Source organism: Cygnus olor, chromosome 1 (genome assembly GCF_009769625.2).
Source record: "Cygnus olor isolate bCygOlo1 chromosome 1, bCygOlo1.pri.v2, whole genome shotgun sequence".
Classification (NCBI taxonomy): Eukaryota; Metazoa; Chordata; class Aves; order Anseriformes; family Anatidae; genus Cygnus; species Cygnus olor.
This window is the reverse complement of record NC_049169.1, coordinates 95,545,248-95,572,168: the sequence shown is the minus strand read 5'-3', so window position 1 is coordinate 95,572,168 and position 26,921 is coordinate 95,545,248. Positions and strand designations below refer to the sequence as shown.

General features: G+C 39.7%; 1 protein-coding gene across 29 annotated transcripts in view; it reads left to right on the top strand.

The window, feature by feature from the left end:
- ZBTB20 (zinc finger and BTB domain containing 20) overlaps window positions 1–26,921 on the top strand; it is a 478,527-nt gene that overhangs the window by 311,777 nt on the left and 139,829 nt on the right. Inside the window, exon 1 of one of the 29 annotated variants that reach the window (XM_040571025.1) lies at window positions 8,917–9,374. The exons of the other annotated variants lie outside the window; for them this stretch is intronic. The gene's annotated coding sequence lies outside the window, so the exon portion shown is untranslated. Of the gene's footprint in view, window positions 1–8,916; window positions 9,375–26,921 lie in introns of those variants that run through there. 29 annotated transcript variants of the gene reach the window in all.

The following is a 26,921-nucleotide window of genomic DNA, read 5'->3' as shown; positions in this document are numbered from 1 at the left end:
TGTGAAACTGAGTTCTGATTTCCTTTCACGTAACATTTCACAAGTTAAACAACTTGTTATAGTTTGCCACAATTGGAAACTTGGTTGATTTTGATAGTTTATTTTGGTGTAGAAGTCTGTAAAATCCAATTGAGGAAGAAATAACTTTCTATCAGTTGCTAAATCCTCCTCAAGTGGCCTTAGCGCATGGACATCTACATTTCAGTTGATGTATAGCATTCCACAGCTGAACCAAAAAGTCCCTGCTTAAGTATGGGTGTGGTGGGGTTTCAAGGCAAAACCAATGGTCATTTTGAAACTTTTCTTGTCATTTTATGCCTATGTATCTTGAACCAAAGTTTCGTGAGATTAGTTTTCTCCCAAGGCTTCTGCATTATATTTTATTTTTCAAGAAGGATAGCTGGAGAAAAAATTTAGTGGTATCTAGGTGACACTGAAGAACATGTACCTCCTGGTTATGTACAGGGGAAATTTCAATCCAATTTAAAATAATTCTACCCTTTTGTAAAGGATTTTTGAGACTGCATGTGCATGCATATAAACAGGGACTTGTGACTATGCCATAGATGATAAAGGTGTTTGAAAGCAGTGCCTGTCTTAGTCTAGTAGGAATGGCTGGGCAGTCTTCATCATCCAGAAACCTGTCTGAGCAAAAGTATAACCTCTACAAACTGTGTTCTTTTATACCTAAGCCAAGTAATTATAACTTCCCTATCTTTTCTGTTTGCCGTGTTATCAAACGTACATTTTGTTGGCTATACAGTTCTAGTGCACAAAGACATGATGTGTACAGATAATAATACTGCAGATATGTAAATATATCCCAAGGTGGCTACAATAGGAGTTATAGGGCTGCCATACAAAGAGTTGCCACTGGAAATACAATATCTTTGTGTTTCAACGTGCAGATTGGTGCTGTTTGAGCATGGAAGGTTTTGGAAGAGAAAGAAAGTAGGGTCTTATCATGATTTCAGTTAGAGATTACCAGTGCAAGTAATTGTAGTAATATGTAAGCTTTGATGCATCATTATTGCTTGCAGGCATTGGATGCAACTGCTGTTAATAAAGGAGAGATTTTCTTCACTTTTAAATATAGCTATACTGCCTTCGGATCTTGAGGTCCTTCACTGAATCTTCTGCGGAGATGAATTCTTCAGAAGACATGATAATCCTTCATTTGACATTTACTCACTTGATTACCTTCCTGCATTTTGTGCAGGCCACATCAGACTTTTCAAATTGTATTTCTTCTTGCCAGACCGCATTTATTCATTAGCTGTATTTATTGTAGTTATGGTTGAGACAGCACTTTTATTGTAAGCCCCCTATCTTTGGTGGTTTATAACTTTGTGAAACAATTACCTTTTTGGCTGAAATTTCTCAAGCTTGTTCTAAGCTCAGGGGTGAATAATGTTTCAGTAAGTTTGAAAAAAATCCATTAAGCCATTTATGAGGACTAGACGTTCCAATAAACGTAGACGCATTTATTTTTTGATGACCTACTTATTCCAATAAAGTACATTATTATTCTGTTTTCTCCTGTTTTAAATTATGTTGTCTTTTAAAAGAGAATGAGGACATTTTATACTGGATTTTCAGACAGGCTTCAACGGAGGTTTGTTGACATGCAGTTTTGTGCAGAGAAGCACGCTTGTTGGCTGCACTTAGCTCAGAAGCAGGACTGTTTATGGGTGCAAAGCTTTTGGGTGTTCAGTATCCTGTTCTTTGCAGGAAAACAGCTCAGTCCTCTGTGGTTGCAATGGATAGTCGAACGAGTGCATATGCAAGTCTGATTGTGCAGTGCAAGGCTAGATAGACAAAATGTGGCCATCTTTGGAACGTGCATCCTTAGTTGTGCAATGATGTTAATTCAGTGTGAAGATTCAGATATTACTTGTGCAAAAGTACAATCAATATACTTCTGCTGTCTTGCAGGCATTGGATACAATTTTTCATGACGCTGTCCTGGACGATGTGAAATAATTTGACAAATGATAAAGTCTCATGCAATTGAAAAGGCAGTGCTTTTTTTTTTTTCACTGAACTTCTGCACAGACTGTAATTAAATTCCACTGTGCTTTGTCTCATGTCTACAATGTTCTTTTTAATACACATATAGTGTTTTGTATTATATGGCTTGTGTATTGCATATATTGTGAGGAAGTTCGAGTGTTTATACACGCCAATGTGGAATCGACTTCTGCCTTCCTTATGCTAGCATGATTCTAATATAATTCTACTTAATACAATAAAGATGCTCTAAGTTTATGCCAATGTAACTGATAACAGAATTTGGCCCAATATGTTTAATTGTACTGATGAACTTTGATGCTAAATACCATGACCTTTGCACAATTAAAACCTCAACTTTAACATTGCATTAACCTGGCTTTTCATTTAATTATATGTATTTGGTTGAAAGCTTCAAAAATGTTAATATTTTAAGTCTCTTCTCCTGTTTATAATTGAACTTTTTTGTGTGATTGTTTTCTGCAGTAATCAAGAGGACATTAACATGGACAGGAAATGAATCTGGAACTCTAGAGATTAATATTAATCTGCTAATGTCCTGTCCTGATGTTCTCAGGAATCCTTTCTTCTCTAGCACATTATGGTACTTTAGTAATCAGCAATTAGGGTAAGGTTTTCTCATGCCTGAACTACGTCCTCGTATGTCTTTCATTTTCTGATTGCTATGGGAATGATGGTTCTTCCCCCCCACTGGAGTCAGTGCAAAATGCAATGCTTCATCTTCAACAGCCATACTGCTTTCAAATTCAGGGTCTGAGGCACAGCATATCATCAGCAAGGGTGAGCATTCTGGAATTTAACCTCAGGTTTTATATTTTTGTATGGTATTTGCCGTTCCTCCACGTTTTGAAATACTGATCTTGATCCTCGTGCCAACTCTGCATAAAAATAGGCATGGGCTTCGCAGTAGTGCTGTAGAAACACAGAGCCATCAGGCCCTGATCCACAGAAGCACTTAGGAGCCTGGCTGTGCTGAAATGCATGTCAGGAGGGACATTCTCATCCTTCCGTTACGTAGCCTGGGCAAGGCTTTTTTGCAGATCCAGTCTTGTGGTATCAGGCAAAAAGTCAGAGGGACTATGTAACCTTGATGTATCCGGCAGCTTCAGTAATTCCCTTAATATTCATTACTTCTCAGCCCATTTATTCCCTTCTGCAAGGGACCTTGTTGTCCCAGCCCACAGACTGATTGATGCCACTGCAGAAATTATTTGTAGCCTTAGGACTACAGTGGACTCCACTGATATTGCTTCTGTCAGGAGATCCTATATAGAAGACAGCTCACTAAGCCATACTCCTTCTTCCCTGTCATTTCCTCTTCTTACCAGGCCCCAGATGGTCCTGAAACAGCATACCTCTGCAGCATTTAGGAAACACAGACCTATCTCCATGTATACTGCTCTCATTTACGTAGCAAAGCTGAAGGGATTTTTCTTTTAGTGTGTATGCCGAACTAAGAATTGTTTTTCAAGTTTTCAGAGAGTTGTAGGATTCTGTGGGTTTTTGTTTGTTTGTTTGTTTTTCATTTTCTGGCATAAGTGCCCATGATTTTGCTCCAAAAAAAATTAATTGATAGTTCATTAAAAGCTCACTGCATTTGCTCTGACTTCTCCTTTTATTTTTGTTTTCTATTGTGCAATTCCATCTGAATAATAAAAAACCCTCTAAAAGGTGCAATATTGAGATGCAATATTAACTTGACTGTAGAAGATCATTCCGTTTCTTCTTAAAAAAAAAAAGTAATTGAAACTGTATTTTCAATGTTTCACTTTTGATAAATCAGCATCTTCTGATGGCCATATGTTCTACTGGAAAATTCTCAAGTAGTCCTTGTTGTATGCACCCAGCTGATACTCAGTTTCATGATATGTTCCATCGTATGGTATTTAGTACAAAAAGAAGAAAACAAGAAAGTGATAGTGTAAATGACACTGAGGCCTCTGCTTGCACTTAAGCATAACCAGTTTTGAGTCCAAGCATCACTTACAGCTTTCATTTCAGCAATTTTTATTTTAGCTTAGGATACAGAATAACTTTCATTTATCTCAGATTGGCATGTGTCCTTTATAGCCTGTTTGTTCCCATTAAAGCTTTCTACATTATCTGAACCTTTGACTGGCCAAATTCGTACTAGTATTTTTGCATGATATTCTGGTAATCGAGCTTCCCATGTTCTTAGCAGATGAAGCTGATGATAAAGCTGGTTTGAGCAGAACAGGTTGACACAGTTTAACAAAGCAGAAGATCTAGGGGGGAAAAGGGTGAACAGGCAGTGCAAGCAGAACATTTCTAGGACATCTGTATGAAATGGCACGATCCCTTTCCACTCTTGCAGCCTACAAGTATGGTCTGAGGTCTTAAGCTGGGAGTTGAGTTCAATTAGCTTTTGTATTACTTTCCTCCTGCTTGATTGATTGTCAGCAGGAGTAAGGGCTCCATTTCAGTACCTAACTCCCCTTTTGGTGCTGAATATCCATAGTAATTACTAGGAAATAGGAATCAAAATACCATACTTGTCCTCAGCCTTAGTTTTTCTGTGCCACTATTTCCCACCTGTATGTACATCCCTCTGATTTATTATGGGTACTTAAAAGATAGTTGTGGCAAGAATGGAGAAGTGTGGAAAATATTTTTCAAGTATTTGTACTAAATACTTGAAAAGATAAAGAAAATGAATCCAGAATCTATTGAGGGAGCTGAGGGAAGCCCAGGTTCCTCTGAGTGTATGATTTCTGCTACAGCACTGAAGCTTAATGGTGACTGGTTCACTTCAGACAAGCAGAAAACCCAAGAGTTTTGACTCATGAGTGGGGAGGTCTTGCAGTGGTCTGGTAAATGAAGTTATTTCCCCAGACTCAGTGCTCTGTCCCAACTCTGCAAATATCTGAGCTTGTTCTAAAGCATCCCTTAAACCATCACAGTTTATTACCCAAAATTTTGAAGAAAACCATCACAACTTCTAACTTTCTTTATAGTCTTGAACTGTGAGCAATAGCATTTCAAAATCTGCTTCCTGAGCATTTCAGGCATCATTGTAGCAGTGGTGGATAGGGAGCTGGGGGTGGCACCAACAATAGACATCCCAATGCCCAGGACTGATTCTAAGTTGTACCAATTCCTTGTGCTCTAGCTTTGAGGTCAGGTTGCTTCTCCATCTGTGCTCCATCTGCTCAGCAGGAACGCTGATCTGATGTTCTGTACCTAATGCAATGTATCTACCTTACTATTAGATTTGAAAAAGACAAAATGCTCTGAGGAGATCCACAATGTATATGTATTTTTGAAGGCTTGGCTGGAAACATTTAAACTTCATGCTTCAATGGTCAACGGGGGAGTTGCAGCATGCAAGATTTCTCTAAACTCCCTTCAGAGCCCTTCTTTTCTATATTGATTCAGTTTTGCTTTTCCAAAGGATTTCTGCTTCTCAGAAATATAAGCAGAAGATGTAAGAAAGCTCACTACAGGCACAGGCTTTATGCTAAGGCGCTCAGTATCTTGCTGCTATCGACTGTCTTAAGGCTAGTGGAATTTCAGTTTCTTTCCTTCTTTGAACTGTTGTAGGGATCCAGAACTTTGCCTTTTGATGATGACGTATCGTCATTTAAAAACAACAGTTCATTTTATAGCTGAATTTGTTCCCTGGTGGCAAGGGGAAACTGAGGCAGGAAATGACTAGATCATACAAGGGAGTGAGTGTCAAAGCAGAGAATGAAATCCCACATTTAATGAAGCCTTCTTCAAATCAAAGGCAAAGCTGATTTTGAGGGACCAGACTTTCTGCAGATAATGCCGGGCTCCTCATCTGTTTTCTGTCCATTCAACTCTCCTCTGAGTACTAGTAGCTAAAGGACTAGAAAGATCGGTTTGACTAAGTATCCAGAATGGTAGGAACTGCATTGAATGTTTTTATTTGCAAAACTGGACTAGAAGTTGTTTAAGGGCTGTGTTGTACAGAGTGTTTTTTTCACTTAGTGTCATAGGCCTAGCAAAATGCATTGTATTTCTAAACAATGTTTTTTTTTTTTTCTTCCAAAAATTCATTGTATGTATTTAATAACAAAGGGCTAACTAATTCCACCAATATTTTTAAAATTTGAAAAAGATTCAAGGTCCAAATATACAACAATTCTCAGAACAAAATGCCTGGTGCCTTTGTTGTTCATTCCCAAACTGGAACAGCTAAAGGATTAGTTACACAGCAGCGTTCCGGGTAAAAGATCAGACTGGTTTGCATTTTTTTTTTCTAATGCCGTTCACCCTTCCCTGTGGCAGAAAAGGACAGTTGTATTTATACTGACAAGAACTGTAAATCAGACTTGGAATATACATTGGCACTGGCTCTTAATTATTTCTGGGAGCTGGGATCAGGTATGCCTTACATTTATGTCCCAGCTCTAAAAGGCCGCAGAGTACTTTCCAAAAACTAAACAATGCACACGTCCATTTTTTTGTGGGTTTCAGCTATAGTACGTTGCAGCCCACTGCTCAAACATCTGTTAAAGGAATGGGCCAATTAAAAGAACACAGTGTTGCTGTAGTGTGGTGATGCATTTTAATAGTCTCCTACTGTATTTTTTCATGCTTTTTTAACTCTGTGGAAAACCAAGTTCTCCTTCAGCTGACTTAAGGAGCATTTGGATGAACTTATTTGCCCTGGGGTTCACTGTGGGTTCCCATGGAAAAATGGGGTTACAGCTTGGGTGTTCATGTTTCTTAGCATTGTGTTCTAAACTAGTCTTGCAAAACCTTAGTTTTTTGTAGGGTGCAAGGATGTGGGGGGTTTGGTGGGTTGTTGATGGCGGGCTTAAAAGATCTTCTGTTTCCACTGTTGCTCATCAGTGAACTATCAGATTGTTAGTGCCAGATAGCCATGGCAGGAAAACTGCTCTTAGGTAGTTATTTGCCTTGGGGCTGGTAGAATTTAGTGGTAATTTTGTGAAGCCTCACTAGCCCCTAGACCATGCTTCCTTCTCTACTTCCACTTAAAGAGGTGGCTGTAACCAGAGCGCTTGCACGTTTTATTGCAAACCATCATGTTTTCTCAAGCATTTACAGGTTTGAGCCACAGCTTTCCCATTTCTGGCAGCAAATACTGATTTGAGAATGGAAGAGAGATTGCTCCCTTGATCAAATTAAATTTTTTTCTTTGTACGGTGCTCCAGCTGGAAATTACTCCTTTTTCCCAGAACAACCATGCTCTTCTACCCAGAGAGATACTTCCATGCATGCATAAAAGGTGAACTGAAGCTAGGGGAGCTGTACAGTTGGTTTATTATTATTATTATTTTATTAAGCAAAAGTGTGGATTTCGTTCAGTTTTTTACTGGTGAGGATAATTTCTGAAGTTTAAAATCTAGAAGCTCAAAATACAGGTGACTCCACAAGATAAGGTGCGGAGCACCCACAACTTTACTGAGAACTCTAGGACCTTCTAAGATCTGTCATCTAAGACCATTATCTAAGACCTTTTGAACCAAAATCTGACTTCAGCTGCACAACATGCAAGATTTATACAGTTGTAAATGTAAATGAAGGCACATTTTAGCCTCTTGTCTTGCTTATATTCTTATAGTTAGGTGTATACTGCAGGTTAATTTACCATGGCGTGTGTTTCCTGCTGTTGATAGTCACTGAGAAGGGGTTAATTTTGCATGGGCATTTTGTTTCATCACTGCTTTCCCTAGGCATTCTCAAAGCATTTTAAAAATTTGGCCAGGACCAGAGGCTGGACTCAGACACACATGCTGTTGCTTTGTAGGCCTGGTGCAACTCCTCACTTTGGGGGTGATGGTGATGTATCACTTGGTAACTCCTAGATTAAAACTACGGGGACAAAGTGATAGTTAAGCTCAGATCAGACCTTGCTCAGCCTGAATCAAAGGCTACTTAAAACTGGGGCCTTTCAGCAAACTGAATCCAAGCTTTGCTTTTGGGAAAATGAGGTGAAAAGCATCAAGACCGCTGCATGCAGCTGGCAGCACAAGGCAGTGACTCAGCGCCATTGTGGGAGATGGCTCCTTGGGACCTGAAGCTTCAGATCCTCAAAGTCAGGAACCTTAATGTAAACAAGGAGTATAAAGAATAGCACTGCGTGTGCCTGTATAAATAGTCTACAAATCCGGTTATAATGAGACATTCCTGAAGTGATTTCTAAACTCTCTCATCCCAGACAGGCAAATTCCCTGTAGGTTATGCCTCTGGAGGTGGTGGGTAGAGCAGGAATCGTCGTCGATGGTGTGATTCGTAGGCCTCGTCGTTGTAGAAGTGTGACTGGAAGAAACATGTGCAGATGTCTGGGTTGTGCAGGAGTAACAGAGGGAAGAGCTGAGGCCACTGAACGTGGATAGTTTATTGTGGCCCTATTGTAACTTTTCTTATATCATGAGGGATTTTATATCTTCTGCTGACTGCATAGTCCTGGGACCTGCCTTCTGGCTGTGATTTATTTTTCTAGTTAAGTCATTGTTCATCATTATGAACTGAGATTATTTTTCTGCGTAAATTTGACAGAAAAGTATTCTTGAACTTACACACATTTTTAATTTTCAAAAAGCAACAGAACCCCCTTTGCCCTCCTATAATTATGATACTAAGTAATTATAACTCTTTACCCTTTGGTCTTCACGGCATTCTTGTCAGATTAGTACAGAGATAGGCTTGAATCAGAGCACTGCCTCTGAGCAACCCAACCAGCTACGTGCTCTGAAGGGCTGTTTAAATCTGGATGCAGACGCAATCTTGTCTGAACACCAGGAAGTTAATGCGGAAACATGCCAGGGAAGCAAGACCATACAGTCACCAGATGCAGAAGTAATTTTGTTGTTCCTGCTAAGGCTTAAATCCTAAAGGAACAAAGCTTGGTTGGGGAACCTGTTAAAAGGGAAAGAAAGAGGCCTGTTAGTTGACCTGGACAGATGTCAGGTGAAGGAATGCAAACGACTCGTAAGAAGACTTGGAAGATCATTCAGGTGACCTGAGCAGGCCTTCCTGGCCACCCAAAATTTGGCATGAAGAGAAGAACAGGTGCACCTGAGCACATCAGAGGATGTTGCACTTTGCCTGTGGTAGTAGAACTATCACTGCATGGGCTTGCAACATCTGGATGCTTTTCAGAAGGGAAGAAGACACACAGTGCCTGAGAAGGACCTGGAAACCCTTGCCGGGACAGCAAAGGTTTGGCAGGCTGAGAACTCCCTTTCTGACTGGCTTTTCAGCTGCAGCAAAGCTGTTTCAGTCATCATTTCTCTTACGCTTGAAATTTTCTTTATACTTAAAGTATAATGATAGCCTCTCAGCTATCGCAAAACCTAATATTTATTAGGTGGAAAGGAACCATTCAAAAGGTGGGTACATGTAAGAGCATTCAATTGTCTTTCAAAAATTTTCCCCTCATGGTACTTAACAGCATTTTGCTCACCACTCAATGCATCTCTTTGTCCTAGTTTGCAGTGTATATTTTTCTACCAACCCCCAAAATCTCCCTAACCTTTTTTGCCTCTTGTTTGAGAGTCTTTGTGGATATATTTGTATCTCTCTTCTCACTCACCCCCTCTTTTCCTTTCCCTTTGCTATCCACATGTAAGTTTGTCATTTTTTCTGTGGGTAAGGAAACCCAGTTGTGTTTGTCTCAAATTTTGAGGTCTACTGAAAGGGGGCGGGGGTAAAAACTAAATTAGAGTGAGTCATCTTTCTTGGCTTCTCGAAAGTTGGAATCATCTTCAAGGGGAGTCTTAATCTGGGGGCAGTTGCACAGATGAATCCCAAACCTTTGTGAGTCCTTCCCTTTCCTCCTCCTCTCTTCTCATGTAGTCCTAACAGATTTGGCAATTTCAGTTAAGCACGTCTGTGCAGTTTTTTAAAATCCATTACATAAGTTTGTTAGTTTAAGACTCTCTTTTTCAACATATGAGCCTAAAAAGGCTTTGATTTAAAAATGGAACTTGGCAGGGAATTTGTTCATATGGTAAGATTTTTTTTTAGTTTAGTTTCGTTTATAATATGTTTTAATCATTTTTGGTGTTTTCAAAACAAATGGTGAAATATGTTTTTTTCCTTCTATTTTTGGCTACCCTCCTCAGAAAGGCCTTACTTCTCTCTTGTGTGTTTAATTTGGTGTTTTAAGAAGCCTTTTTAGATAGAGGGGCCTTATGCTGCAAAATTTAGACTTAAACATCCCTATGAAGTGGGAAAATTCAAAGAGAGATTCTGCTGTCCAGGTCTTTGCATCTCAGCGCTTTTCTCTGATAACAAGCAGAAGGGTCACTAGTTGGGCTCAGAGTATGTGCAAATATAGAAAGTCAATGGAATACAAGAAGGAGAAAGGGGGGAAGGAAGGGGAGACAACACTGTTTCTATTTTCACAATCAGTGCATCCCAGTTATCTGAGCAATTATTATTTTAAGGACATTTGTTCACACTCTGAGATGCAGCTAAGCAGATTGCCACCAAACAAAACTATTTCTTCTACTCCCTAAGCAGAGGGACTCTGCATTCCCTGATTGACCCTAATTCCCCTGGATTTTCTTACAGAAGTTTTCCTCCACGTTCTTTTTAGCACATGGAATAACTCTTAGAAGAGATTGTTGCCCTTTAGCAGGTGGTTCAAACCATGCTTGTTTAACACCTGTTAAGATCTGTACAGTGGAATTGGGTCCTAATTTTTCAAGGGTTCTCTTCGAATACCCAGGTCCCAACTTTGTGGGAAGTGGGCAAGCAGAATATGAGTTGAAACCTCCATGCCTGAGGGAGCTGTCTTCTGGCTGGAACCTCAGCCTAAATGCTTTTAAAAGAAATGCAAGGCTGATCACTTGGCCTGCCAGTTGCATTTATACTCAGCCTAGCTGAAACAAAATGCATTTCATTTCCATAAAGGACAGCAGAAGCAGTGAACATTGTGAACCTGAAGAGCAGCTCCTTTTTGAAAAGGGGCAAGCCCTGAGGAAAAAAAAAATCTCCTCTAGTTGTCCTTTCTGGGAAGCTCAGTTGCCATGACTGACTTAATTCAGGGTGAGAAAGAGGTACAATCTGCATGACTAAAGCAAAGGAAGAGATGATCCACCAGAAGAAGGCATGGTAGAGGGGAAAAAAGTTGAAATAGCACTTCAACCCTGACATATGAGGTAGAGGGAAAAATCTTTTAGGCTCCGAGATGGGCTTTAGAAGATTAGCCAGAAACAAACACACTCACAAATAAGAAAGCAGAAGGCGTGGGTGGTTATGGGGATTAGTACTGACATATGGAGCCTATCAGGTTGAAGCTACACGTTTATATCTGACCTAGGTCACTCATGTCCCAAAGTCATTACTGTCAAACAGCTGTTGGGTGGCCTCTGTGAAATGACTTAGGGGTCTGAGCCTAGTTTCTGGTGGCAGGTGTCCACATTACGCAAAATCCATCTGTATTAATTGGCCCCCTATATCTGGGAATCTCGGCAGAAAGACCAAGTACTAACTGTTCACCACACAGACTGAGCTATAATATTTTATCTTGGATGGCTCTTCAAGGAAGGGGTTGAAGAACTTTGGCAGAAGTACCATAGGAGAACACAGCACAGCTCCTTGCCTGCCTGTTCCATGGGTAAACTCAGGCCATCAGTTTTCAGATCTCATGGACCAGCAGATTTCACTAGTACTGCATTCACTCTTGAAGTATGCAGAAAGAAAGTATTTCATTACTGACAGCTCGTGCGATGTTGAATATACATCCATTTGGTTTCTACTTTCGGATCATAATAATATAAACAGGAAAACTACATTTTGAATTCATTAAGTTCTTCCTCCGCTGTTTATAAAAGATAAAAACTTCTCTCTCTTTTTTTTTTTTAAGGATTGATTGGTGTCATGTACGTATTCGTTCACTTCTGTTTATGCAAGATAATAAGAGTATTAACATGGAGGTGGAATAATGGTGTTTATAATTCCATCACCACTGTTTATATAAGATAAAAACAGTGTGTGTTTTTTTTAAAAAAAAAAAAAAAGGAAAATAGTGAGAGAACATTTGCTGCTATGTACATATATTTTTTTTCTACTTCTGTTTGTAAAGAATGTGAAAGGAAAAAAAAAGTGTAACAAGTTGAAGAGGAGTTGGTTTTGTTTATAATATTTCTGGGATGTTTACCTAAGATAAATTAATTTAGAATTGATGTAATGAGTAGCTGGGCAGAAGAGAATTGGGGTGAAAGAGGGACTAGTGGGGTTGTGCCAGATACTTTTAGTACCTTGTAATCCTTTCCTTTATTAAGAAACGTGAAATATGTGTACTGAACCTTTCTAGTGGGAATATGATGCCACCTGCGAGGCAGGGGACACATGGCAATGTCATGCCAGTTAATACAGTGGGGCGCTGCAAGAGGGGTTGGAGGCGCTCTTAGGGAAGAGGATTCTGAGAACAGAGAGGATGCTACAATAGTCTGAAAAGATCTCATGAACGTTAAACCCCTTGGTATCATCATCCATGGACTTAGCCTAATAATTTTGTGCCTGTATGACCCTGTTTTGTTCTGCAGCTTTGAAGTCTAATCCTAATTCCTTAAGGAGAAAGGCTTGTAAAATGCCTGCATTTCACAGAGGCAGAGAATGCTACCTTTGATGCAAGGTTTTGTTGTCAGCCCTGCATCATCTTTAGGAGTCACCCCTGCTCATAGCCTCGACATGGCTGTATTGACAGAGGAGGGAGGCTGGCAGATGTGAATATTTCCTTGAGATGAACACTGATGTACAGTTTCTCAGTGTCAACCAGAAAGGCCATTTATACCTAATAAAAGAACAACTGTGTGGATATTAACGCATACACACACCAAAAGTCCATGAGTGTTCGCTTACTTTTACAAATGAGTTTGCTCCGGCTGCAGTCACACCCTTCATGTGTTTGCTTTGCGCAAACATTTGAGCAGGCAGGCTTTACTCTAGCAAAGGCAAAAGGCCCACTTTAAAATCACATGCTCATATTCTCTTAGATAGTGAACTATCAGCTCGTGAATGTATTTACCCTCTAAGTGGTGAGCGCTGTGAGATGTGGCTTTGCACACCTTTCTTACCTCCATTGTGCAGTCAAAGGAAGCAGCCCAGAACCTGTCCTGACCTTCTGCAAATGGCAATGGACATACATATGCAACTAGCTTAAATAGAAAATGTGAGAGAAAGTTGAACTGCGTCCCTAACCAGGAAGCTACAGAATGTCAGTAAATCTAGGAGTATCGCATCAGAAATGCTTTCTCTCTTCCAAAAGAAGTCACTCACTTTTATAATTCCATAGAAACATTTCTCTCCCCTCTCATCTTGAATGAATCCAAATCCCAATGATGTCTTCATCTCTTCTTCCCAATTCTTATTTCAGCTCAATAAATTGTCTCTACAAAGCAAGTCATTTAAGCACATGCATAAGTCCATTTCTACTAACTAAAACCTGAAATAAAGGTTAAATTTTAATTACATGCTTGAGTCCCATTGCATTCACACGTTTGAAGTTAAGCACAGGCTTGAGTACATGGTTTCAGGGCTCAAGGGTTTAACATTAATCCAGTCAGGAAGCAAAAACAATGCTGTTCACCTATTGTGTGACGTGGTTGATTGCATTGCTTGATCCCACCTCCGCACCCCTGTTCCAAATGTCAAGTACTTGAAGCAGGCTGCAGGCACTTAGTGAACAGTATTGCCCAAGGTAGATAAAAAAAAATAGGCTGCGTTGAAAAAAAATATGTATGCAGTCTGCTGGTGGACATTCCAAAAGCAAAGAAGGACATGAATAAGCCAAGTAAATGATTCCCTGAAAATGTTTCTGTACTTATTACCAACCTCTACTTCCTTGAGTGCTGATGTGGAGATGGAGGCAAGGAACAGGGACAGATGGATCAGCTAGCTATGGAGGAAGCTTAAAGGAGCTGCAATCAGAAACTTTTGTTTTTTTGATGAATATAAATTGTCACGGGTACAAAATGTCATTTCCTGAAGTGAAGGCCACTGCATTGCTATCTTCGAGCATTCCAACGTACGATAATACGCATCTTAATTATGGCATTTCAGCACAAAAGGCACAGAAATTTTACTTTTCAGAGTTGTATAATCAAGTTGCTCCACCTTGCTATTAGGCATGAATGGCAGTCAGTGCTCCAGGGAAGCCTGAAATTGAAAGAACAGCAGGTGGGGAGCAGTGGGTCAGGATGGGTATGCATTTAGGAGAGCTGTGTGGGGAGTCCAGAACTAGAATAGCGGGAAGTGCTGTAAATTGGATTGAACACATCGCTAGTGGACAGGGTGAAAGATTATACAGCATTTGTCTGTGTGACCATAATGAGCTTCTTTCCCATAAAAGATTTGGGGAGAAAGTACTGTGTATGAATAGGGTCCCTTTAAGGAGCACTTTTAAAAGAGCTCATTTTCGATTCCAATCATGTATATGCCTCAGCAAGACTGTAGCCAGATGCTTGTAGATCTGAAGAAAACAGCCCAACCCTTTTCTTATCATCTACCAGAGATGACAGACTTTAAAAACTCAATGGCACTTTCGATAACTTCTAACAAGAACTGGGACTTGCCTGGCTCCATTTGTCTGGTCAAGGCTGTATTCCTGTGATTTATCCCATGGAGGTTTTCAGCAGAACCTTACACTTAGTGTCTAAATTAATGATATTCCTTCCTTTTTGCCATGACAAAAACCACTCTGCACTATATACGTTATGCTAAAGTTTTTTGTCATGGACATATTCTGTAAAAGCTTTTTCAGCTTCATCATTTTGACAAGCTGATTCCATTAAATCCTTCACAGTGATCGCTTTCGTACGGTGCGGGTGGAAGTGGTTGTTTGCTTGCATGAGTTTCCCTTCTTTGAAGCTAGAAAACAGTGATCATCTGCAAGGTTACATGGTATGTCTTATCTGTGTCCGTTCCCCAGGAAAACATATTTTGAGGAAGCACAAGCATTTTCTATATAGCTATCGTAGAAATAGCATCTGTTTATTAGACTAGTACATAACTTTTCCTGGAGGGTCTTTCAGGATATTGACACGAGCTTAGCTCATAGAGCACTCAGGTTGGTTTGTTAATATCTGTGTGTATTAAAAAGTTCTGGCTAGAGAAGACATTTCTCTCCACAGCATTTTTCACTGTTTCACCTGCACTGACAAGGAAACTGTTGAGTGTTTTGACAAAGGAAAACTCCTAGTTGTTCTCAAATACGTGGTTAACTCAAAATCCTCCAGTGAAATTTCACCAGGGTATAACGATACCTTTGTCAGGTACCTTGTTCTATCTCTGAGGTACCAAATGAGTCTGGGCAAACACTGTTGGCCCTGCCACTGCCGTGCTGGTAAGTGCTAGATGCTGGTGAAAAAAGCTACAACCGGTAAATAATAGAGTTGATAAAGAAAGAAAAGGATTCTTAATTTTCAAATGCATCCCCTCACAATATACCATCTATGGAACTGAGTTACTATAATCTCAGTTTTGTGGCATGAGAACACTAAGGTTTTATGACTAAATTGACCAAGGAGTCTGAGGGGGACCAGATCCCACAAAACCTGCCCTCATCTTCAAGCAGTGCTTTTTATCTGCCAGTGATACAAACTAGCACACGGTAGTGTAGAACTACCTCTGCTTCGTTCTTCATGAAGCCAGTAGGAGTCTTCATGCTGACCTCAGTGATGGGCATGACCACTGGTCTTTTTGGGATAACTGTCAGAGCAGAATAGCATTGCATACACCCTGCTTTTGCATAAAAAGAAATCTCAGTATGCTACCAAGGGTACAGAAGCATCTCAGATTCCTTAATGTATTTATCTTTGCCACAAACCAATAGCAAATTTTAAAGCCTTTTTTTTTTCCCACCTGCTAATAACTTCACCATCCTTCCTTTTCCAGAGTGTTTCCACAGATACTCATGTTTCTCAGGCTGACAGCTTTCTGATCCCCAAGACTGAATAGCTGGTTATCTCGGCTTCCCATCTTATGTAGAGTTTATCTCCCTCATTTAAAACAGCAAAATCACAGTCTGCATGCACAGACCATTATTCTGGTTGGGTTGTTAAAGTTACTGCAGTGCTGACTTTATTTTCTGTAACAGTTCTGAACAAAATGTTTCCTTTGAAAGGTCTCAGACCTCTATCCTCCCAACTCCTAATCAGAGTAATAACCAACCTCAAGGAGTCATTAGTGAAGATTCAAACAATATCCTGTAACAAGTCAGCTATGAAGAAATTGGCATAGTTTATCTCTTTGATTCATGTTCTTATGAAAATAATGGGTTGCAAAATAAAGCTAGCATTGCTCTTGTGCTATACAGTATCCCTTGGATCTGATTCTTTCCTCCCCCACCCACTTGTCTCCCAAACTAACATTGAATATAACTTTGCACTTGCTTTACAAGATAGAGTCCATCTATAGAAGTGACATGTTCTTATACTATAATGTCAGTTTATTGTGCTGCTTCTTAAACTGACTCACCTGTGAACTTCCTTTTGATTGCTGTAACTTGTTGCATTTTCAGATGATCTGGGAAAATGGTATAATGATTATATTCAAACCCAACCCATAAAGAAAGGTTTACTTTTCTGAAGCAAATGGATGCAACGAACTATGTAAACTGGGTTTGGATGAGTTCTTGGAATTGTTTGCTTTTGGTTTTGTCTTTGTGAAATGGACACTTACGCTTTGTAGGAAAGCTGATAAATAATGTAAACTATGGCTCGCCACTAAGAGACTTTGTGAAATCTCTGTGTCTGCTGTTCGGCTTGGCTTCAGCAATCAAAGGGATCAGCTTTTCTTCATTGAAAGCAGTATGCAGATGGCTTTTCAGGTTTCCTGAAGGATTTTTGTTCCCACTTCATGTGGCTAAAGCTCTAAACTGGGCATCAAAAGATGTGAGATCATTTCTCAGTTTTGCTTTACAGAATAGAAAAGAGTAGTTCAGTTGGAAGGGACCTACCAGGATCACCTAGTCCAACTGCCTGACCACTTCAGGACTAACCAACAGTTAAAGCATGTTATTGAGGGCATCATCCAAATGTCTCTTGAACTCTGAAAGACATGGGGCATCAACCTCCTCACTAGGAAGCCTGTTCCGGTGTTTGACCACCCTTACAGTAAAGAAATTTTTCCTAATGTCTAGTCTGAACATCCCCTGGTGCAGCTTTGTGCTGTTCCTGTGCTTCCTATCATTTAGCATTGATCGACTTCAAGATCAGTTTAGCTTTCTATCCTTTCATTTGTTCATTCCATAAAATGGGAATGAGGATGACTTCTTCTGTAAAGCAAAAGGTAACATTCAGCTCATTGGCAGATTTTTTTATAAATACAACTCTGGTGACTATGCATATTGAACTCCAGAGCTTCAAGGCACGTTAGTTCCCCTCTGAATTAATTTTATTGACTTGGATTATCAATATTGATTTGGAGAAGCCTGGAAAATTTGGAAAACCCCCGAAGTAATTCAAATATTCTTGAAGCCCTTCCCACCGTTCATTTATAAATATTATTTCCACTTGGTGACTGAATGAAATTGCCGGGCTGAGATACCTCAAAATGTTTTGGTGTTTCAAGAAAGGAAGTTCAGGACTGGAATGGTGTCACTTCAGACAATGAGACCTATTAGAAAAGCTGCTAAGGACTTACAGTGTGGTTACTTTTGTATTATGTCTGACTGGGACATATACCTTTTCTTTTCAATTACATTATGCAATAAATTTATTCAGCCAAATATCTGGTGTTGTCCTCTATCTAAATTATCAAATGGTCACTCTGGTTAAGACTGAAGATTTGGTGTGAAATGACTATCTAAGCTACCTGGCTGTTGCACCACTTTAAGCCCTCCTTCTGCAAGGAATGATGATGATGATGATGATGATGATGATAATAATAATAATAATAATGTATAATAATTATTATAAGGAATGAAAGAGAGAGGTGGTTTAGATAAATTTGCAGTAACGCTTAAATTTAGGGACAGGATCTGATAAAAAGGCATCAGCTTCAATGTTAAGAGGGATCAGACTCAGTGATAAGAGACTGCATTCTTGCCTCTTCAGGCACCCATCCCCACCTAAAAAAGCAATGAAAAATCTAGTTCCCCTGAAACTGAATTTTCAGGGCACGTGTCACAAAACTAACTGCATGCTATAGAGTACACTGTTCTCATGCCGAATATAAAATGAAGAGTATTGTTCCCAGAAGCTGTTTTAGTGGATCTTTATACGGTAGTTTTGATTTACCTTAATAGGCATAGAGTGAAAAGAAGCAGGTGAAAAATAAATTCCAAAGTATTGATTATGGCCTTTTAGAAAAAAAAAAAAAAAAAAAAAGTTGGTCCTCCTTCTGGAAAACTCAGAAAGGGCACATATTTAACCTGTTTTTGTAGATGCCGAGGGCTTACTACTGCACACACCGGTGCAGCTGCATAACCCTGGTGACTTCAGTGGGCCTGTAGGGGTTTAAAGGAAAATGAAATACTTTCTGTAATGCTTTTTGTCTAGTTCCAAGCACTGCATCCTGTCACAAGAACACGGTGTATGTTTGAGGCTGTACAAATAGTAAAGAAGTGAGCACAAACCGTATGATACCTTTCAAGGCTTTGCTCCTCCTGGTATCTGTCAGGTTAGCATTTTCCTATAGGTCTTCATATATTCACGTCATGATTTCTCTTCCGGGTAGGCCGTTAGGAAAACATCCTGACATTTTCTTTAAATGATTGTGATTATGGATTTGACATTGTTACACTTTTCCATAATGATCTTGCTGCCACTTGGTTCCTGATTTAACAGACACCCTCCTATTCAAGTCCTAAAACGCTATATATACAGAGCACACAGCTCTCTCCAAAGAGAGCAAGGTGAATATTTCAAGTCCAGCGTAACCCCAGCCTGGGGCTTCTGAGAGCTCTGCACTGCCCTCCAGTCCCCTTGCAGCTTCCCTCAGCCAGGCTTCGCAGTGCCCACCCCATTATCTGAGCCTCGTGGTGCTCGCAAACTCAGTGCCCTTTAGTTCTGATCTGCAGTGCCTTCAGGGAAAAATGATATATCGGAGTACTTATGTCCCAAATTGAATGTTAGTCAGTTGTTAAAATGAAAGAAATATTATGGAGAGTCAGCATGTCTCACTTTGGAAATAAATTACGTAAAGTACACTGGAGTGTCATGGCTCTTGGGACCACGCATGATCCAAAGATACCATTTAGAGGAGTGATCACAACATTGCTAGATTTATCAGATCATCCTAGAGGAACATCAATACCCAGAAAGAAAATAATAATTAGCAACAGAAAGCTCCCAACCAATAACTTAAACTCATTTTCCAGGGTCACTTCCTCATATCAGTAACCTATTTATATGTATCACTAGAGTTTAGAGCAATTATCTCATTATTAATAGGAGACAACAAGCCAAACTTCACTAATTGCTTTTATTAATACAGATGCATTTGGTTCCTAGTACCATACTTTTTCAGCTTAACATTTCAGTTACTCAAGTGTAGTCTGCTTAAATAGTTTGGTGTTATTTGACTGTACTTTCTTATACCGTGTAGTCCAACTTTTTGGGCACTGCTGAATTCAGGACAGGTACTTAAGAAAGGGTGAAGGGAATGTGGACTGTGCAGTGGAGCTGCAAACCTCCAAGCAGGGAAGCGGAAGATGTGCTACAGCACAGCACCCCTGGGCACTCAGAAATAGGCAGTGTAGGTTATTCTGGTGGTGGCCACTCATACCCAGGTAATCTGTTTCCATTCCCAGGTATTGTTTCCCAGATTTAGTCCTCAGGCACGTGAGAAGCATGGCACCTGCTTGCCTGTGCCCATCTCTGGGGCAGTGGTGCACAGCAGTGTCCTGGCACAAGACGGGTGGTGGTGGGCAGCTTCCTTCTCCTGGTGGGCTGTGCTGTGAGGTATCTGCCAACCCAACATCCTGGTTTCCCTTATTTTTACAAATTCCTCAAAGATACAGTCAGTAGTCAGAGTTACTGAAAATTAATCATAATAACGTTTCATACCGTCTTTAGGTCAGGATGCATGCTCAAAATGCTACATTTAAATTTTAAAACAAGTATATATTTAACCCTTTTTTGGGGGGGAGTGGGTTTTTGCTCGTTTTGCTCTCACCCTGAACCTCTTACAGCAGCTGCTGTTGAAGCTGTAACGTGATGTTGCTTCCGAGAGTTCTCCTGCTCTTCTTTGAAAGATGTTTTCCTCAGAGGTGCTTTATATAGAGACCTTTCTTGACTGAAGTTCTTCTTGGGGAGCTGGAGACCTCTGATGGATGTTAATTAGAGTTCAGTCTGCAAATGTAAGAGAGTCCTTTTCTTATTTCATCTACCTCATTGTTTTCACTGAGAACAGCTGGTAGGACTTACTTATTTTGGGCTGAGTTAGCAACAGAATGAGACAGCTCTTTGACTTGGTGTCTTTTTGAATTAGCTTACAGAAACATAAAAGTCCAAACTTTGGATTAATTTCTTTTGTCTTATCAAAATATAATATTATCCAGTCTTCCTGGCAAGCAGTGTGTGTTGAAAAATCTATTCCTTCAAGACTTTTCTTTTGTATTTCCTAGTTAAGGGTCCGTGAAGTTTCTGGTTTATAAAAGCATTTGTGTGTGCATGCATGCATAGCACATATTTAAAGTATCCTTTGCCCATTGCATATTTCTTAATTTGAAAAAGACAAGGCTAACCTTTTAGCTATTTTTAATTGAAAAACAAACTCACTACTCTCCTTTATTACACTTTCTGGTCCAGATTTAACAACTATTTTAAGTAGTTACTTACATACCAATTAAAGAAAACATAAGATATAGCTATTCATAAACCCATTACAATATGTGATAAGGTAAACAGCAAGGCTTTCTGTCTTCTAGTTCAAGGGAAGAATAAAAAGTCAGTTAACCCTTTCTGTTATCTTTTGTGGACTGTAGCTTCTAAACAAACAATCTAAACAATCTTTGGAAAATGAGTAGTGGGCATATCCTCATTAATTATGATTCAAAATTGTTCTCAGGTCACTGTTACATTCTCTACAGAACCACTAGTTGGTTATTTGTTTCATTAACAGGAGTGTTCACACATATAGTAAAGAGTAGATTCAATTTTTTTAAATGATTCATAATCAAAGTGCATGTGAAAGTACATCCCAGTGCAACATACCTTAATTCTAATGTGTACAAATAATCCTGGTAATTTTTTAAAAATAATTCTATTTTGATTCTCCAGTATAGAAGGCTAAGACTTGATACATAACCGTATAACTGTCCCTCAAGCCCACTTTGCAGTATCCTCTTCCATCTGTGCCTTCTCCCTCACTGGAGTAAGCTGTCCCTTGTAAAACCATCTCTTCAGTTCATCACTTATATAGCACTAACTCAACAGAGTGATGCTTATTTCCCTTCTTATTAGATGAAGCAGCCAGTCCTTCTCTTAATATACGTATGAATGAATGAATTCACAAGGGCTGCACTGTGGCGTTGTCCCTCTTCTCATAGGCACACAGAAATAAAATGCAGAGGAAAATGGGAATTGGCCTATATAATCCTTTGAGAAAACTGTTGATTTCAAAGGGAGCAGGACTGGGCTTCTGAGGATGTCAGGAAGTGCTACTGCCTGGTTGGCCTTTTGGTTTGTTATGTGCTTTAACACATTGTTTAAGTAGGTGTCATTATCAGTCCCCAAGCAGATACCATTGTGCAGTGAAGCTTATTAATATAGATGGCAATGGAATTCTAGATATTTCAGTTGTTAAAAGAGGTGGTCACCTCAAGTAGCATGACCACAGAGGAAGAAAGAGAGGGAGAGAAAGAAAGATAGGAAGAAAGAAGGAACGAAGGAAGGAATGAAGGAAAGAATGAAGGAAGGAAAGAACGAAGGAAGGAAAAGGAGATCTTTAAGATCATTTTCATCTATATGTCATTTTGTTTGATGTAGTTCCCTGCCTCACATGTGACATCTGTGGCTAAGATGTTCTCATACATTTGGTATCACAGAATCATTGAATGTTTGGGTTGGAAGGGACCTCAAAACTCATCCAGTTCCAACCCCCCTGCCAGGGGCAGGGACACCTCCCACCAGACCAGGTTGCCCAAAGCCTCATCCAGCCTCGCCGTGAACACCTCCAGGGATGGGGCAGCCACAGCTTCTCTGGGCAACCTGTGCCAGTGCCTCACCACCCTCATAGGAAAGAATTTCTTCCTAATGTCTAACCTAAATCTCCCCTCTTTTAGTTTAAAGCCATTACCCCTTGTCCTATCCCTACACTCCCTGATCAAGAGTCCATCCCCAGCATTCCTGTGGGCCCCCTCTAGGTACTGGAAGGCCACTGTCTCTGCAGAGCCTCCTCTTTTCCGGACTGAACATCCCCAACTCCCTCAGCCTGTCTTCATAGGAGAGGTGCTCCAGCCCTCTGATCATCTTTGTGGCTCTCTTCTGGACCTGCTCTAGCAGGTTCATGTATTTCTTGTGCTGGGAGCCCCAGAGCTGGATGCTAACATTTAACTGCCTTCTTTTGCATTTTTGCAATTAACTCCTAATACTAAAGCAGTTTCCATTTCTGGATTCCTCAGAAAGATGATTGAAAGGCAGTTTAATTGCACAGCTTTGCCAAGAAACTTGTTAGGTGATTGTTGGCTGTAGTAAGAGTTAATGCGGAGGTAATAGGAGATATCACAGGGACTAAGATCTTGCTGGCCATTAGCAGAGGTGATTTCAAAAAGCAAATGTTAATTAGTATAGGTTTCACTGAACTAAGTTTCCATCTGCTGCTAGTCGCTGGATCTCCTTTGCTCTCCTATTAAAGATTTGCATGTATTTTCCTGGATTCTCGATGAAAAGAACACTTAGGGGGAAAGGGTATAAATCAACAAATAACAATGTAACCTGGAGAAATATAAATCTATGTAGATTAATCCACGTTTCCTAAATTGCATACTGGATTGTAATTCAATCAAAGGGTTGGGGTCTTGTGACGTTTATGAACATTTATGGATAGTACGAGCGCTCAGATTAAATGTCAAACCTGGTATTCAGTTTAGAATCACGTATTATTGTTGTTCATTAATATATAAAAACAACAATTATATCCACTAAAATCCTCAATTTAATTTTGCTGTAATCTGTCTCTGCTATGTCAGAGACATGTCTCTGCTATGTCAGTGTAGCCTCTCTGCCCCCTCAGATCATTTACAGAGCTCTGCTGAATTTCAGCTGAAACAGCCTCCTGTTTCACCAATTTTTCCCATCATGGCAGTGGCTCAGTTTGGCCTCCTTTGAACTGAGGGATTCTCTAGTAAATTATTGTCTTCATTTTCTGCTGGGATTAAATTCTAGTTTCTATACAGAGCAGGTGTAGTGCATCCAGAAGAAGGGGTATGGCAATACTCTACATCTCAGATTCAGTACACTGAGTAGGTGTCATATAAAACTGTGTCCCTTGTTGGTAAAGGCTGAAAACATTTTGAGGGAAGAGCAGTCAGGTTGGGATTATCTGAATCTGTTGCCACTCTTCCCTGTTTAAGGTAGTTCATAACCTTCCTCCTTTTTGCCAGCAAAGGGGTTGAACAAATATCATTTCTCATCTTGGTAGTGCAATACATCTGAAAGAGCCTAAATCACTTTGCACAAATGAAGCAAAATCTCTGTCCTGATTTACTACTAAGAAGAAGGCACTGAAAGCAGGTTAACTCAAGCCACTTAGTGAATAAATTGCTAGAAGCAACTAAATGCCAATTGTAAAAATGACTTTGGCACCTCAAATGTTAATTTCGTTGAAAGTAAGTGCTACTTAAGCTAACAAAGGTAAAACATTCTGAAGTCCCCAGGTGGTTTACAGCCAAAATTTTGCTAACTTCCAATAGACTTTGATATGAATGCCTAAGTCACCTTTGAAAATTGTATTTAGGCTCATAAATCTATTACCTGCATACATAAACTAGCTCAGATGACTGGATTTCACTATCTTAACTCCCGAAAGTAGAAATCCTTGAACATTTAGAAGCCTAATTCTCATTAAAATTATGGGGAGATAGATTCCTAAATATCCTTAATGTTTAGGCCTTACTCATCTCTTAGTCTTTGTGATTTAAATGGCATTTATTCACATGGCAAAGAAAGAGAAAGTGGGCAGAATCTGGCCACAATGAAACAAAGACAGATTTAAGATTAGCCCCCGGCTATCCTGTCCAATGGCCAAAATGGCTTCCAAGTAATAATGATTAATTAATACTGGGAATTGAATATGAAAAAGATCAGTGGATTCCTTTTCTCCACCCCACCAAATAGAGCAATACTGGGTGGGAAAAAATGGCATAAGTAGAGACAGGTAATTATTCCACTTATAACTTGGAGAACTGAGAAAAATGGTCAGCTTTCTTAGACTTCATTTTTCATCTATCATGTAATAGTATATCTTGAAGAAATCTACTGTGTTAATATAATGTAATTAGGTTACGTCCATCTCTAGTGACAAACAGTGCCATATGATGAAAAGTTTCACCCCAGTTCTGCTCATGGCTTCAACCAAGTCTGCAAGACTGCACAAGGCTGTGAGGACAGAACTTGGCCCACTTCTTTCCAGCATACATGTGCTGCAGTTATCTAACCTGGAATGAATCATAGTTTCCTCAGACACATCTTGTTTTTCAAATACTTACATGGAAAGTTTTGTTTTTATGTATTTTCTTTTGAACAAAACTTGTAATCAAGTGTCCAGACCAATTGTGATCATTTAAAAAATTATGGTCTTTCAGTTCTGACGATTTGCCAGCTTCTAGTTTGCAGTTTCTAGTATATTCTGCCTGTCTAAAATTACCCTACAGTTTTAATTAGGTATGACAGTCTTGTTCATTCCTTACAGCAAATTCTATGGTAATGCTGGTGTAAGTCATTACTCAGCACCTCCAGAGTCTCAGGTCATAATTTGTAGAATTCTTTGGCATCCGTGTCATCAAAGTTGCTTGACGCTTTCCCTTAAGAGAACTTGTTTTATATTGCTTATAACACAGCCAAACTCTAACCACTAGGCTAAAATTTTCCATTCTGTGTTTTTTTTCCCATGCTGGATGCCTCCTACTTTTTTTTTTACTCTTTTTTTACTCTTTTTTACTCTTTTTTTATTTATTTATTTATTTTGATTTAAGCTCTGGGGCTCCAAGACACATTCTTTGGCTCAGACCTTTTGTCTCAGGTTCTGTTATGGTGCAGCTCAGTGTCCCAGCTGCCCAAAACCCTGAAAAAGTACTTCCCAACTACCAGCCATTGCAGTCCTTTGCATATAGTCTATTCCAGATGTGTCTGTGAGCCTCATATTTACATCTTCAGGAGCCATCTAAAGTGCAAATAAGGGATACGTGCTTAGCAAAGGATTTTTTTTTCTACCTGAACTTCCCTGTTAAAGTTTATCAGTTACGGATTCTTGAAAATAACATAAATAGTGACCTGTTCTCTACCAGCCTGATCTTGACCATCTCATATCATCTTGGGGCACTTCAGCTCTTCAGTCTGGGCATCCTGTCATCTGTCTCATACAAATCTTTTTCAAATGTGGGAGTAATCAGTTTCCCCTCTTCTTCAAAGAGAAATTTTGCAGCTAAATAGGGCCTCTCAGGGTAGTCTATCCAACAAATGCTATAAATATCTTCTTTGCTGACCTGCAGTTTTGATGATTCTCTCTGCTCTTTGCTGTATTTCTTCTACCTTCCTGGGTAGATGACCAAACACTAGATAAGCATTTATGCTTTCTCTCATACTCTCGTCTACCATGCCTATAACTCCTACAAATAATAGCTATAACTCTGAACAAATTTTCTACCTGCCTTCCTTCTTTCTCTCCTGTGACAGCTCCTCATTTTCCTTCACTACCTCAACTTAGGTTCGTACTTCTGTGAATATTTTTAATTGCTTTGAGTAATGAGCTAATCTCTCCCTGTACCTGGACAGGAAACAGTAGATGAGAGCCATGGCTTGAATTAAGTACTAGAGAGCGCCGTATGGATCCTGGGGCCCTTATGCACCGTGCTCCTGGTCCCCAGACCAGCAGTCTTTCGGAGAACATTGTCTGGTCTGACTGCCTGAATTTCAGCTTGGTGAAGGGAAGGCAGGACAGGACTGGTTTGTAGCATAAAACACTTTGGGGGCATCTGCCTTTGTTTTCTTTGTCAAATAGGCATGTATCTTCTTGTTACAATTCAGAGCTTTGATTCATTTTGTCCATTGCTTCATCCTATGTTAATATGTTTTGCACAATGTGTTGGCAGTATAGCTTAGTATTCCTTAGTAGACTTGGGAAACCAGACCTTTAGTCTACCAAAAGTTTGTAATCTTTTAGCCTTTCCGCTTTGATACATCCATTTGTTGTGTTGGTTTTTTCTGAGGGGTCTCCGGGTAACAAATCTGTCAAGTCCAAAAGATACTGTGTTGACAGGAGGAACTAAGACAACACAATTTTTCTGTGCAGCTATCAGCTGTAATGTACGCATCCTCAGCCCTAATAATATGCCTAACCCCTCTTCTGTGAAGGTCAGGATCAAGAAGGCGAGTTCTGTTTTAGAGGCCTATATCGTCTGGCATGGCTGCTAAGAAGGATGCCATTCAAATCTGGCAGTGTTTTCATGATAAGAGCATTTGTCCATAGGAGCCACAAGCCTATTTCATGGAGACTGTTGAACAGCCACCAGAGGATATTTAGTCTCTGCTGGCTTGGAATTATCACAGGACTGAAAAGCTCCTCAGCCATTAACAGTTTTCTCAGCTATATAGTTTTGGGGTCAGGTAATTTCAAAACTTCAAAAATGTATACATTTTGTGAATTTTAAACACTTCTTTTCTCTCCTGTGGGAACTGCTACCATCTGTGAGTCTCCTCGATCCCTTTTTTATCTTGGTTTCATTTAGAGTGTTTATTATAGCTTAATTTAATAATTTCTTCTTT